The sequence below is a fragment of the Manis pentadactyla genome, chromosome 4 (assembly GCF_030020395.1).
Source record: "Manis pentadactyla isolate mManPen7 chromosome 4, mManPen7.hap1, whole genome shotgun sequence".
Classification (NCBI taxonomy): Eukaryota; Metazoa; Chordata; class Mammalia; order Pholidota; family Manidae; genus Manis; species Manis pentadactyla.
Genome location: NC_080022.1, coordinates 87,452,643 through 87,465,516, shown reverse-complemented (window position 1 = coordinate 87,465,516; position 12,874 = coordinate 87,452,643). Strand labels below are relative to the sequence as shown.

At 35.8% G+C, this 12,874-nt stretch overlaps 1 long non-coding RNA gene across 1 annotated transcript in view; it reads right to left on the bottom strand.

The window, feature by feature from the left end:
- LOC118911591 (uncharacterized) overlaps positions 1-12,874 on the bottom strand; it is a 149,540-nt gene that overhangs the window by 83,536 nt on the left and 53,130 nt on the right. The window contains exon 2 of the long non-coding RNA XR_005024502.2: positions 251-362. This is a non-coding gene — a long non-coding RNA (uncharacterized LOC118911591). The remainder of the gene's footprint in view (positions 1-250; positions 363-12,874) is intronic.

The window sequence follows — 12,874 nt, the reverse complement described above, 5'->3', positions numbered from 1 at the left end:
TTAAAGGTTCACTAGTATTTTTTCCTACCTTAGCAAGAGAACTAATTTTTACCTAAATTGGCCTAGGGATGGATCTCTCCTCAAAGTAATTTGCAGGTTGGACTACAAAGGATACACAGAACCCAATGAAAAGAGAGTAATGAGGTAAAAGGAGAGAGGTTGTTGGCATCTGCTTGAACTTTAGCTTTCATTCCTGATGACAAGGACTCGGGCCTGGCTGAGGAAGCTGCATCCTCCACACTTCACTCACCAGCAGTGGATCGGTATTGCTCCTTCACGTTGTGTTCTTTTGAAGCACTTGACAGAAACTCTTCTTAATGGAGATATTAAAGATTAAAGAACAATTCTGAGACTGAATCACTCTGGAAAAAAAGAAAAGAAAAGATACTGTGTAAGTATCAGGTGAAACCATCTCTGACAAGTCCTAAAAAAAAGGGCAGCTCCTCGTTTCCCACTCTCTTCAAGGGCTAAAGGCAGCAGAGAGATGATTTTGCAAATTAATCCTGTCATGTTTTCATTAAGCAAATATTTATTAAATGTACCACATATCCAGACTTGCATTTTTATTATACAAATACTGTGTAATGACTGTGCATGTATTTTAAGCATTTTATTACATAACAATATTACATAATTACAGTGGAAATAACCCCCTCTTAGGTTGTGAAGAGGATAAAATGATATAATAAGTATAAAGTGCTCATAAGCTAGCCTGGTGCATTGTAATTGCTCAGTAAATGGTCGCTATTATTATTGCTGTTATGGAAGCTGTTCATGTAAAGCTTTATTTCTTGGTCCAGCTAAAAATAGCTTTTGATAAACCAGAGGTTAAATAGTATCTCTGAGATTTGAGTAGGATCTGGAAAAAAGGAGAAATTTTTGATTCAGAAGAAGTATTTATAACATTTTAAACCACCCAAGACTTATATTTCCTATAGGTTCCTTAGCTTCTGTAGTTCATGAAGAGATTTGCACTTCTGAGAATTTAGGCTTTGACACTGAATTAGGGAACTTGAATCCTGGTCCCATGACTTAATCTTTCTATATCTTAGGCTTTCTCATGCACAAAATGGAAGAAATGATTCTACCTACACTTCAGGGTTGTTGTGAGGATTAAGAAGACAGTACGAGTAAATGTTTAAAGCAGTGCTTGGAACATACTAAGTGCCAAACATATCTTAAATCACTGCCATCATTATCACTGAATGGCAAAATAGGCAAATGGGAGATATGTCTCATTCCTGAGGTTATCTTTGCTTTTCTCTACTCTTTGGTGTGTAAGAGAAATTTAATTTCAGTTATTCCATAACTGAACATTCCAAAACATGAGGCAAATATTAACCTTCCTATTTATAAATTGGGGGGATCTCTTAATACACAATAGTTGCAGAAAACTAGTCACACAATCTTGGGCTGAAGAAAAGAAGGGGAAGCCAGTAGAAAATGAAGCCACCTTGTTCATCTTGTATGGACCACATGGCCTGTCTTGTCTGCCGTCTCTGCCTTTCTCTGTCAGTGTTCTTTCCACTTCCTCTGCTTCCTCATTATGGCTCCAGTCTTGGTCTATATGACTTTTAAGCCAAAAGTCACTCATCCATTTGTGTGGGGGGTTTTTGTCTCTAAATCCACGTTGTTGAGAGGGAATCTTGGTGTCTCAGTCTGCTTTTGGATAGATTCCTGTGGTAATGCTTGGTTTTTGTTTGCTTATCCACCTTCTCTCTCCTTGCATCCTCTTAACAACAATTTCTGATTAAACAAAACAAAACAAAACCTATTTTCTAGTCACAGGATTGGACTCTTGAATCAGGTTGACTTAAAGAGAATCTTAGGAATCTGAGTCTTGCGTAGAGGTGCCTGGGACAAAGGGCTCGTGAGCTCTTGATCCTGGAGTTCTCAGAGCTGTCCTGGGTTTGCTCGTTCAGGGATACTTCAGTTCCGTGAGCTACTGTAGTAGTTCTGTTTAAAGATGGTCTCTGTTTCTTAAGCACTTTTCTGTTTCTTAACTAAAGACCCTCAGTGACTTGAGTTTCCTGTGGGGAATTTAATCAGCTCTGGCCAACTAGGGATTAGGTCAAGCTCAGTTAAGCTGGAGGAGATTTCATGTGCAACAGTAAATTGTTATAGCTACTATAGGGAAAAATGGGCTATAAGGAAAGAGACCTGGGTCTATATCTTCTACAGTCCTAACAGGATATAACAAACCTCACTTAATTAGATTCAATTTAAGTCACCAGGCATTATAATTAAGCATTCACTATGTAAGCATTCAGGAGATATTTACATGGGCAAAGCTAAGTCTTTGCTCACAATGCCCAGTCTAGGGGGGGAGGATTATATGTAACATATAATTGTAATATAAGGCAAGGTAGGCTGATTACTGTGATAAAATGAAATAAGAACAGAGAGAAAAGAACAATTAATTTGGGCTATGGGATTAGCCAAAAAAGATCAACCTGTTGAGAGACTCAAATATCATGTTGCAAGCCACAGATTCAAGGGAGAAAGGATCCCCCTTTTCAGGAGCTATGGCCCTTTGAGATCCTGAGTAATACATAAACAGGAAAAAAGAGTCTCCAGGCTCATAGGCACTTGGGAAATTTTATTGCTTTCTCACTATTCTCCTCACTTAGGCACAAGTCTAAATAAAGGTCTATAGTGGCAGAACTCCTTTCCCACAACAAAATGCTTCCCTCTTCCCTAACACTGGTCCTGGGCTGGAAGTATCCAGGGCCCTATTTCCCTGCCATGTCTGAATTATCTCAACAAGGAGAAAATTTGGATTATGACACCCACACCTTTGAAGTGGAGGAAAGTAAGTCATTTTTACCCAGATCTTGAATCTGGTAATTCAGCACAATTCTCACAACAAAAGTATCCAACAATCAGACTGAGTATCCATTGCATCAAGGATACCCTGGCTACCAGTTGTAACCCCTGCCTCCTCACCTCTACACTGGCCCTACAGGACTGAGATTCTGACCTGGATGTAGCCCTTTTCACCTGAGAATTGATTTTTTAAATCCTTGACAGTCTTCTCTCTGGTTATGATTCTGGAGTCTGGACCATGTCTTCTAAACTCTAGTCCAAAATGCAATTCTCTTAGATCCTAAACTGATGTCCTCCTTACTCTGGAGCAGGGGTTAGCAAACTTTTTCTACAAGGGGCTGGGTGGTAAATATTGTAGGCTTTGAAGGCCAGAGTGTCAGTCGTAAGTCCTCAATCTGCCATTGCAGCCATAGATGATAGTTAAACAAGTGGGTAGGGCTGCATTCAAATAAAACTTTTACAAAAAAGAGGCAGTAATTTGGCCCCTGAGTGTAGTTTGCAAACCTCCTGCTCTTGAGAACCCTTATCCATGCATTTGGTATTCTTTAATACCATGATCCATCTGGTTGAGAGATGGCTTACCTCAGTCTTTCCCAATCTCTCCTTTGTTTGCAAAGTCTAGAATGATTCACTCCACAATATCCAAGATGCCCGTGCACCTTATGGGCATACTCAGTTCTGGAATACTCCAGAGCCCACTATGAACACTTACATGTACCTGTCTTTCCTTCTAGAGTCAAAGTAAAAAAAGAGAAACCAGAAGTGGTGGTTTCCACATAGTTATTAGCAATTAGACAACAATAACAACAATGTAAAATAACTTAAAAGGCTTTTTAAAAAGTAACTAGTTCTTGCTTCTGGAACAAGAAGGGAGAAAAGTTATGAGGCAATAATCTGTTATATTTTGCAGGGAGAAAAACATTATACACACACACACACACACACACACACACACACACACACACATATCTGTTATATACCTTGGCCAAAAGCAAGGAAAAGTGGTTGGTTACTCCCTAGAAAGTGGAATAAAAAATGAGGCTCATAAAAGTTCAACGAGAGTTCCTCATACCTGTGCTGTGCAATTCCTGCTTGTCACACTCACCTTGAAGCAAGGGAAGGAGATGTATTGCAATTCCAAGATTGGAAATCTGAATATATTTTTTCAAAAAGTTGTTAAATAGAGTGATTAATATAGTAGACTTAATAGGATGTTTTAAATGGTCTAAAAATGCAAACAAGAACTGCCATTCAGTTAAATGCTAATGGAGTGGACATTTTTCTGATTTTTCCATCTGACATCCATTCTTCTTTCTTCTGATAACACTACCTATATTTTCCTTTGGGGAACCATGCTTCCCATACTTTCTACTTTCTGTCCTTACTCTTTGGAGGAGCTGAAACCCTCCCTGATTCCAGAGGTGAGTATGTGACCTAGGTCTGGACAATCAAAATAACAAATGTCCTCAGACCGATGATTGTTTCAGGAATGTAAAAGCTGATTCAATCAGAGTGAGGCCAGGACTTTTGTCTGTATTTCGAAGGAGAGTTGCTCTTCCTAGTTTAGATTTTGTAGATTAGAATATTTTCCTAGATTAGATTGGAAACTGGTAAGATATAAATAAAGAGTTACAGGGATCCAATATTACAAGAACCTTTATAATAAAGCAAATTATCAAGAAAAGCAGGCTGAAAAAAAAAAGAACGGGCCGAAGAAATGGAGCAAGATCAAGTCCTGAGATTTGCTTGAACACTTAATATTTTAGTAATGAAAGCTAATTAATTTTTAAATTTTTAGCCAGTTTTCTTCTTTTTCACTCCTTCTTTCATTTTCCTCTAGATTTGTGACTGAGAGTGCTAAAACAACCTATTTTATGTTAGCCAGTATATAGATTTTTTTTAGCACACAAAATAATCATATGGCTTGGTATAATTACTCTCATTTTCAGATCAGTCCACTGAGGAACTGCATAGTATGCCTATGGTCATTTACCTAATATGCTTCAAAGCCATGATTCAACCTCAGGCCAATCAAACTCCAAAGCAGGTAGTCCTCACTACTCCTTGCTCTTAGCAAACAGGGTTCCAAAAGGACCAAGCCTTGAGGTTTCAACAGCTCACATCTGCTTATAATGCAGGGGCCATATCTGCATTAAAGGACTGATGTGATGGTAACACATTTGCTCTGGCCTGTGATGTGAAAATAAATGATTTACCTTTGAAAATGTAGTGATCCCTTGACCAGGCCACCAGTGCCTTTTAAAATATTAGTGAAATGATTGTCATAGACAAGTCATTTATAAGAGATATTTCTTTGAAGAAAATTGCATTTTCCACTTTTAGCCTTATGTCAGGTGTACGTCCAGGAGAAAACTTATATACTCATTCATTCTACAACAGACAAATAGAGATATTTAGACATTTAGAGCATACCAGCACTAAGCCTGGCAAAGACATAACCATACTGAGCTGCCTAGAACAAAAAAATTGGTATAGATAGCCCATCTTAACTTAATAGGCTTATGTTCTCAGTATCTGCCTAAAGTTAATATCCTGAGAGTCCGACAATGTAATAATACTTTCCCCTACATGTGAGACTTCATAGGGAATCACTTTTTTCAAACAAAGGCATCAGAGTCTGGGAGACAGTACCCAATAAACCTCTCTTTGTTTGTTTCTTCATAGAATGAGGATGATAATAATAGTACTATAATTATTTGTACCCCATCCTCTCTTAAGTTCCCCAATTAAATGGACTACTGACTTACTATGTGGTTTTTAAGTTTGAATACTTATAGATTTGATTTTCATAGACTACTATTCACTTTTATCTCTCATGCTCTTTCTCAGACACATGCATATAAACATGCAACACAAATTATCTCCAAAAATGAGCAAGTTGTAAATACATGCCCAACGTTATAAGGTAAATGCTCTTTTCTCAGATATCAACCAAAAATCATTACTGTATAAAATGAATAAGGAAATATATCAAGATAGTTTTTGTTATAAAAATATGCTGTTTTAAAATATCTCTTTTTAAATTTTTTGTTAAAGTTAATGTAGCCTTGTGGCTTATATAAGTTATGACAAAAAGGATGCCAATTATCTTGAACACTTATCCTGAAACACCATTTTAAGTATGGTTACTTCAGAATAGTGACATATTATCATTTAAGTAATGTTATATTGTGTGTACACATTCTGCTTTTTAATTGGGTCATTTGGTTTTTTGCTATTGAGTGGTAGGAGTTACTTGAATATTTTGGATATTAACTCTGTATGGGATATATAGTTTGCAAATCTTTTTTCCCATTTAGTAGGTTGCCTTTTCATTTTGTTGATTGTTTCCTTTGATGTTCAGAAACTTTTGACTTGACAGAGTAACAATTGCCTATTTTTGTCTTTGTTGCCTGTGCTTTTTGTGTCATATCCAAAATATCATTGCCCAGACTGATGCCAAGAAGCTTTTTCCTATGTCTTCTTCTAGTTTTATGGTTTCAGGTCTTACATTTAAATCTTTAGTACATATTGAGTTGATTTTTGTGTGAGATGTAAGATAAGTGTCCAATTTCATTCTTTTGAAAGAAATATACATTTCTTTTAGTGCCCATAAATGCTGAGTGGAGCCATGTGGTATAACGGTTAAGAACAAGAACATTGGTGCCAGCAAGTGTGGGTTCAGATTTGGGTTCTGGAATTCACTGTGTAACTCTGGGTTAGGTTCTTAGATTAAATACATTGTTGTGTGTAAAGTGCTTAGCAGGGTTCCTGGCATTTGGAAATCACTCAATACATAGTCAGGACTGTATATATACATTTATGTATTTTGTATATAAATATACAGATAAAATATATATACATTTTTATATATGTGTATATATATATATATATAAAACAATGACAGATTTGCAAAATAAAAATCTTCATATGAAGAAAGCCTTCAGTGATCAGGGAAATCTTAAAAGTAAAAATGACTACATATCCTTGAATATTCTTTACTCTTAACACATATAAAACCAAAAAACTCAGATTCTTAATATAATTTTATGAATTAAGAGTTGAATCACTTTTGCATATACAAAAGACTAGATAAATGCCAGAGATGCTGTACTACGCGAGAGTAATTTTTTTGTTTATTTTAACTATATTGTTCTAATAGCTTATCAGTTCAAATGCAATATTAATGCTATGCTATATATTGCTCTATACTTGATTTTACATGAATCATTGTGTTTAGTCATAGGATTTGGCGTTATTTGTTATTTTAAGGTTTTTATATACTCACTATTGAGCTAAACACCCAGTTTAGCTTCAGTTACACAATTACAAGATTTTTTGCTCACACAATTACTCTTTGAAAATTGAATGTGCATGTACAAATGTCCAGAGTGTAGACAGCTGTTCAAACAATAAGAACTCTATGTATCAGGACAGGTGCTGTTATTATGTCCTAAATCCATAACACAAGTGTTGGTTTATAAAAGATTTGGAGGAAAAAGTCTTAATAACCATAAAGTACAAGTAAATATCCTGTAGTAAAACAAAGCAACAAATTTCAATTTATTCCATGCAAAAGAATCAAAGAATATTCAATAAAAAGCTTAAAGAAAATTAAAGGTGGTTGTCCACTGCTCTGAAGTATTTTGATACCACATAATCATATCTGATTTGGGATATTTATTACAACTAGCTAAGAAGCTCAAGGAACTCCTCAAATTGTTACTAAGAATCACCTGGCACATTTACAAAACCTGAAGGATCAACTTAATTTACAAAGCAAGGTCCATTTTACTCATCATGATTTTGCCAATACCTTGACCAAATAAGGAGCATGGTGGACTGAAGATTTACACCAATGGGAAGGAATGCCATACCATGGTCAATCTGCACTGTTCCATAGGCTTAAAATCACTGCCAGATTATCAAAAGCTGTGGTTCTCAATTAGGGGTGATATTACCCCTCAGGGAATATTTGGCAATGTATGGAGTCATTTTTGGCTGTCACAACTGTGGGGGTATTATCATCTAGAGGGTAGAGGCCAGGGATGCTGCCAAACATTATATAATACACAGGACAACCCCCCACAACGGAGAACTATCTGTCCCAAAATGTTAACTGTGCTGAGATTAAGAAACCCTGCTCTAAAAGTTAACTGAATATTCATGATAGCATCAGTCATCCCGAGCAGAGCCTCCTAAACCTATCTTGTTTAAATAAGAAAGTTTCATGATACAATTCACTACTCATGTTCCAAAAAAGAAAACTGCTGAAACAGAAGTGTGGAAGTAGAATGAAAAGCCTTCCATTTCCTCTCAGCTAATAGACAATTTTTGTACATCTTTGTGTTTATCATGTGTGACATTTAGGAACTGTGGATGGACATAAGTGACAATGGTATACTAACATACAACCTTTTTAACTTCTAGAAAATGCACTGGCTTTTGTTAGTGATACATTTAAGGAGGTCAAACATGGAAGAGCTAGATTTGTACTCTACATTGCATAAGAATACTGAAATAGGAAAGGTAAAGTTAATAATGATAAAGGAGATAGTTAACATCTTTTGAGTGCTTTCAATCTGCCAGGTACTAAACTAAGCACTTTATACGTATTTCATTTTAACTGGAAAGATCTATCAAATGCAGAAATTAAGTGTTCCAGAAAGAATATTATTTGCACATTTTTATAAAAATTGTTTTATAATATCTCTTAGACATGTCCCTCTCCTCCTCTAGACTGAGACCTTTTGGAGGACAGGGTCTCTGGTCTTAGTTATTGTACAGCCGAAGACCTGGCACTTCCCCACAAAATAGGGCATTCACTAGCAGTCTGTCACATGAGTAATGATATCACTGCTTAATGAAACATAAATCTACAGAAACTATATAAAACCCTCCAAAAGCTGAGGAGAAGAGAGGTTGTCACAAGTCTAGTCTGTAGGTTCCTCCTTCAGTCGGATTGTCTTATTTATCTTTGCATTCACCATTACTAATGAAGAGTCTAGCATATAATAGGCATTTAAAATGTTTCTAATTGAATTTATCTGGAGACTATAACTCTTTTTCAAAAGTTTTTACAAGACAGGGAAATGTGATCCACTCCTTTAGGTGGATCTTGACTCAGCAAATATTATTCCTTTTCTTCATATATTTTTGCATACTGCTCTTGTGTGATTCCTGCCCTTCACATGTTAAGCTCTGATAATAATAGTTAATGGCACTCAGGGCCAAAGGGAGGAAATATTTCATTTGGGCAATTTCTTCATTCATCCATATATTTGTCAGTGTGAGATGCAGAGTGGTTATATAAGTAAAGACAAATATTCCTTTCTAAGTCTAACACAGAGATCTACAGCTGCCCAAGCACGTTGCTGCCTTATCTGGGGAGTCATCCTATGGTGCTGCAGTGGATACTATGGGGAAAAGGAGGAATAAAGGAAGTAGAAACAAGTTAAATGAGCTGAAGCAGAAACTACATGTCTATATGGGACATATTGTTCAGATACCACTGTTAATGAACCCTCCTGATGTTTTATCAACAAAGACAAGAACATCTCTTCTGTTTCTTAAGCCACTTGAAAGTTCTCACTAAACCTCTGAAATCAAGCATACTGGCATAACAACAGCAACTATAAAGTATTTGCTTGCTGTTCTTTTGACTTAGAAAAGATGTTTCCTTCATTCTCTTCATGAACTCTATAATGAAATACTCTCATATACATGCTTATCTATCATACTACTCTTGAAAAAAGTTAGAGGTTTCTGCCTTCTGACTTTCTGTGTATTGTAGGGAATAAGGAAGAATAGAAAAGTCATATGCCCACCTTTTAAAAAATAATATACACATTTTCATTGTAACCAGGCAATACTGACAATCATACAGATTTGGCCAAACTGAATGGAGAATATATGCCATAGAGTGTGAAGGGGCGAGTAAACAGAAAATAAACACTGTCCAACTTCTTTTAACACAATTTCTGTATCTGCTGATTCTGAGATGAGAAAAAAATTTCCCCTGGATAATCTCTGATCCACTTAGAGTCTGTCTCCTCCAGAAGATCCCTTCTCAGTCTACTACCTAAGGAGTGGAAAAACCCCAAAGTGGGCTGCCAGGAGGCTGCAACACATGCAAAGCGCTTGCCGCCCTTCTTGTTTTCTTATTTTTCCTGTTTTCCTTGCCTGAATTTTTTTCCCTGTGCAAAGCACAGCTTTTTTTTTTTCCTGCGCAAATGAAAGCAGCTGCCCAAAGTGGAGGAAGTTCAAAGACCAGAGAAGAAAGAGAAATGGAGGTGGGGGTCAAATGAGGAAAACAACTGAGGACAACAAGAAGACTCTTGGCAACTCTGCCTTGTACAAAAGTCTAGAACAGAAAACATACTGGGGGACAGATGGACTGGTGGCAGCCATGGGCAAAGGGATGCACCCATAGGTATTCAAGTGACAACAGCTGAATATTATATTTTTACACAGACTCACAAACTTTTAACTCTCCCAGGGCAAGATATATTTCTAGATATTTTCTTCTGAGCTTGTGGTGTCCACTTTTTTTGGTTCCTGCCATACAGTAATTCATGTTTCTGAATCACACTACAATTAAAAACCTATATAAAATTATTGTATGAATTTCTTCCTTTGGTTTCATTACTTAAGGTGATTGAGAAAATATAGGTATGGTTATTAAGGAATCTAACTCCAATATGTATATTCAGAGGACTTAGTGTATATCTACTGTTCATTTTTTACTCCAAGGTTTAGTGCTTAATTAAATATTAAAATTAACTCTTGAAATTATTATAAAAGGATTACAGTTAAAATATTACAATTAATTACTTCTTTTGAGGTAGAACTTAAAAGAAGTAAAACAAATACAACTTATGGGACATTTCAGAAGACATTTTTAAAAAGATTTGAAGAATATGTAAGTACTCTAGTATTTTAAGATTTTTAGAAGTCTTCTATGCAAATTACTTTTATATATTTATAACTCATTGTTATTAATAAACGACTTCTAGCATCTTGAAATTCCAAAACAAACTGGAACACTCAAAGGAGTGCATGGATTCTGGAAGGCCACTTGTTTAAATACATTTGCAAGTTTAAATATCTATATCTTCAGTATAAAAATTTTCTATTGAATCTTTACAAATGTATTTACAAGCAAGAAGGACTGTGAAGTTGGTCCTACAAATGTTGAATCTATGTAGAAATTTCAGGAACGTAACTGTAGAAGAGTAAACACTTCTTACAGACTGACTGCCAAATCTACAGCCTTTTCTTTTAGTCAACACTTTCCCACCATCGTGGGAACCATTTCTCATTAACAACCAAATTGTTTTCAGATGCTGAGCTATAAGAGGTTTCCTTAGAAACCACTTGTTAAAAGACTGTGGCTTTCTTCCCTAGAATCTCAAGCAGTGAAAAGGCAGATTTTCTGGCATAAATCAAACCCAATTTCTAGGGTTCACTAAACCCTTTCTCCTCAAAATAATGTTTTGTGACTTGATCTTAGCAGTTAATAGTACATGCAGGAGAGCTGGTGTGAACCAGTTTTAAAAGAATTTTATTCCATTTCTTTTTTCATTCAAGTGAAATCATTTCCAGAGTTTGTTATACCTTGACAAAGATTTAACTGCACAACTAATGGACACAATAGTACATTTTATGGTAGGGCAAAATCTTTAAGTTTTTTCCAACTAAGTTTGCTCAGGTGAATTAATCTTGTATTGTTAGGAAAATACTATCTGTTCTGATTTCAGAGTTGTTCTTGCTTATAAATATACTTTTTAAAAAGAAGTTGGCAGCAAAGAATTTTTTGTACTAAAAATGTAGATATTTTTACTGGCTAATATATAGAACTATATATATCAATAGTGTTAGGAAGTTTCTAAATGCATACAGATTCATAAGAAATACACCAAAAAGAATCATATGAATCAATAATTATGTCTCAAGTGTGGACTTGGCAGAGTACTTTAGGTGGAAATCTAAAATTATTATTGGAATGGAATTTGCTACATCTCCATACCTTTTGTACACATTGTTCTTTGCCAGCAATTTGCTATTGTCTCCCAAACAAATAATTCCTTCCTCAGACTGTCCTCAACCATTTCCTTACTCATTCGCTCATTTATTTATTTATTCATTCATTCATTCAATGCATTTTTACTGAGCATTTACTATTTGTCAGATTCTATGTTATATGCTCGGGTGAACAAGACAATGTCCTTTCCTTATTGAGCTGATGGTTGAATCTGAGCCATTCATCCTTCTCCAACTTCCTCAGAGATAAACACTTCTTTGTAGGTGCTACCATCATTTATCCACTTAACAAGTATCTAAAGAGTACCTCCTAGGTACTAGCTCCAAGCACTAGCCACATCATATTGCAATTATTTATTTGTGAATCTGCTTTAGCTGTTTGTGAGTTCTCTGAGGAAAGAACCTTTATATATCTTTGTATTCCCAATACCTAACACAATTCCTAGAATATAGTAGATACAAAGTAAATGCTTACTGAATAAATGATTGAACTAAAATATTCTAGGTAATAGAACAGGCTTTCTGCTATTTTAAAGTTATCAGTAACATATCATAGGTTTATACAAGTATTGGCCCTAGTTTGTATCAGCTAAATATTTTAAAGATGTGAAAGATGGAAATCTGAGAAATGGCCAAGCTGTTCTAAGAAGTTTAACCACCACAGCTCATACCATATTGCTAGGCAATTCTTCCCCAAGTTTGAATTAATAAGCTTGTAGGAATATCCATCTAAACTGAAAAAATAATTCATATAGAAATTGGTCTCTTTTGAGCCTTCTGGCAATTTAGCTTGAGAGTATTTGAATTAAAAATTCAACCTTTTGCTTCCAAAGGCATTTTGCTGGAAATAAGTGCCCCAAATCCCTATGTCAGCCTGTAAGACCACACTAGATCTGCCACCCTGCCAACAAGATCTCTGACCTCATCTCCTGCCACTCACCTCATTCTTCACCTGCTTCTACAAGACTAACCTCCTTGCTATTCCTGGATATTCAAGCAATTCTGC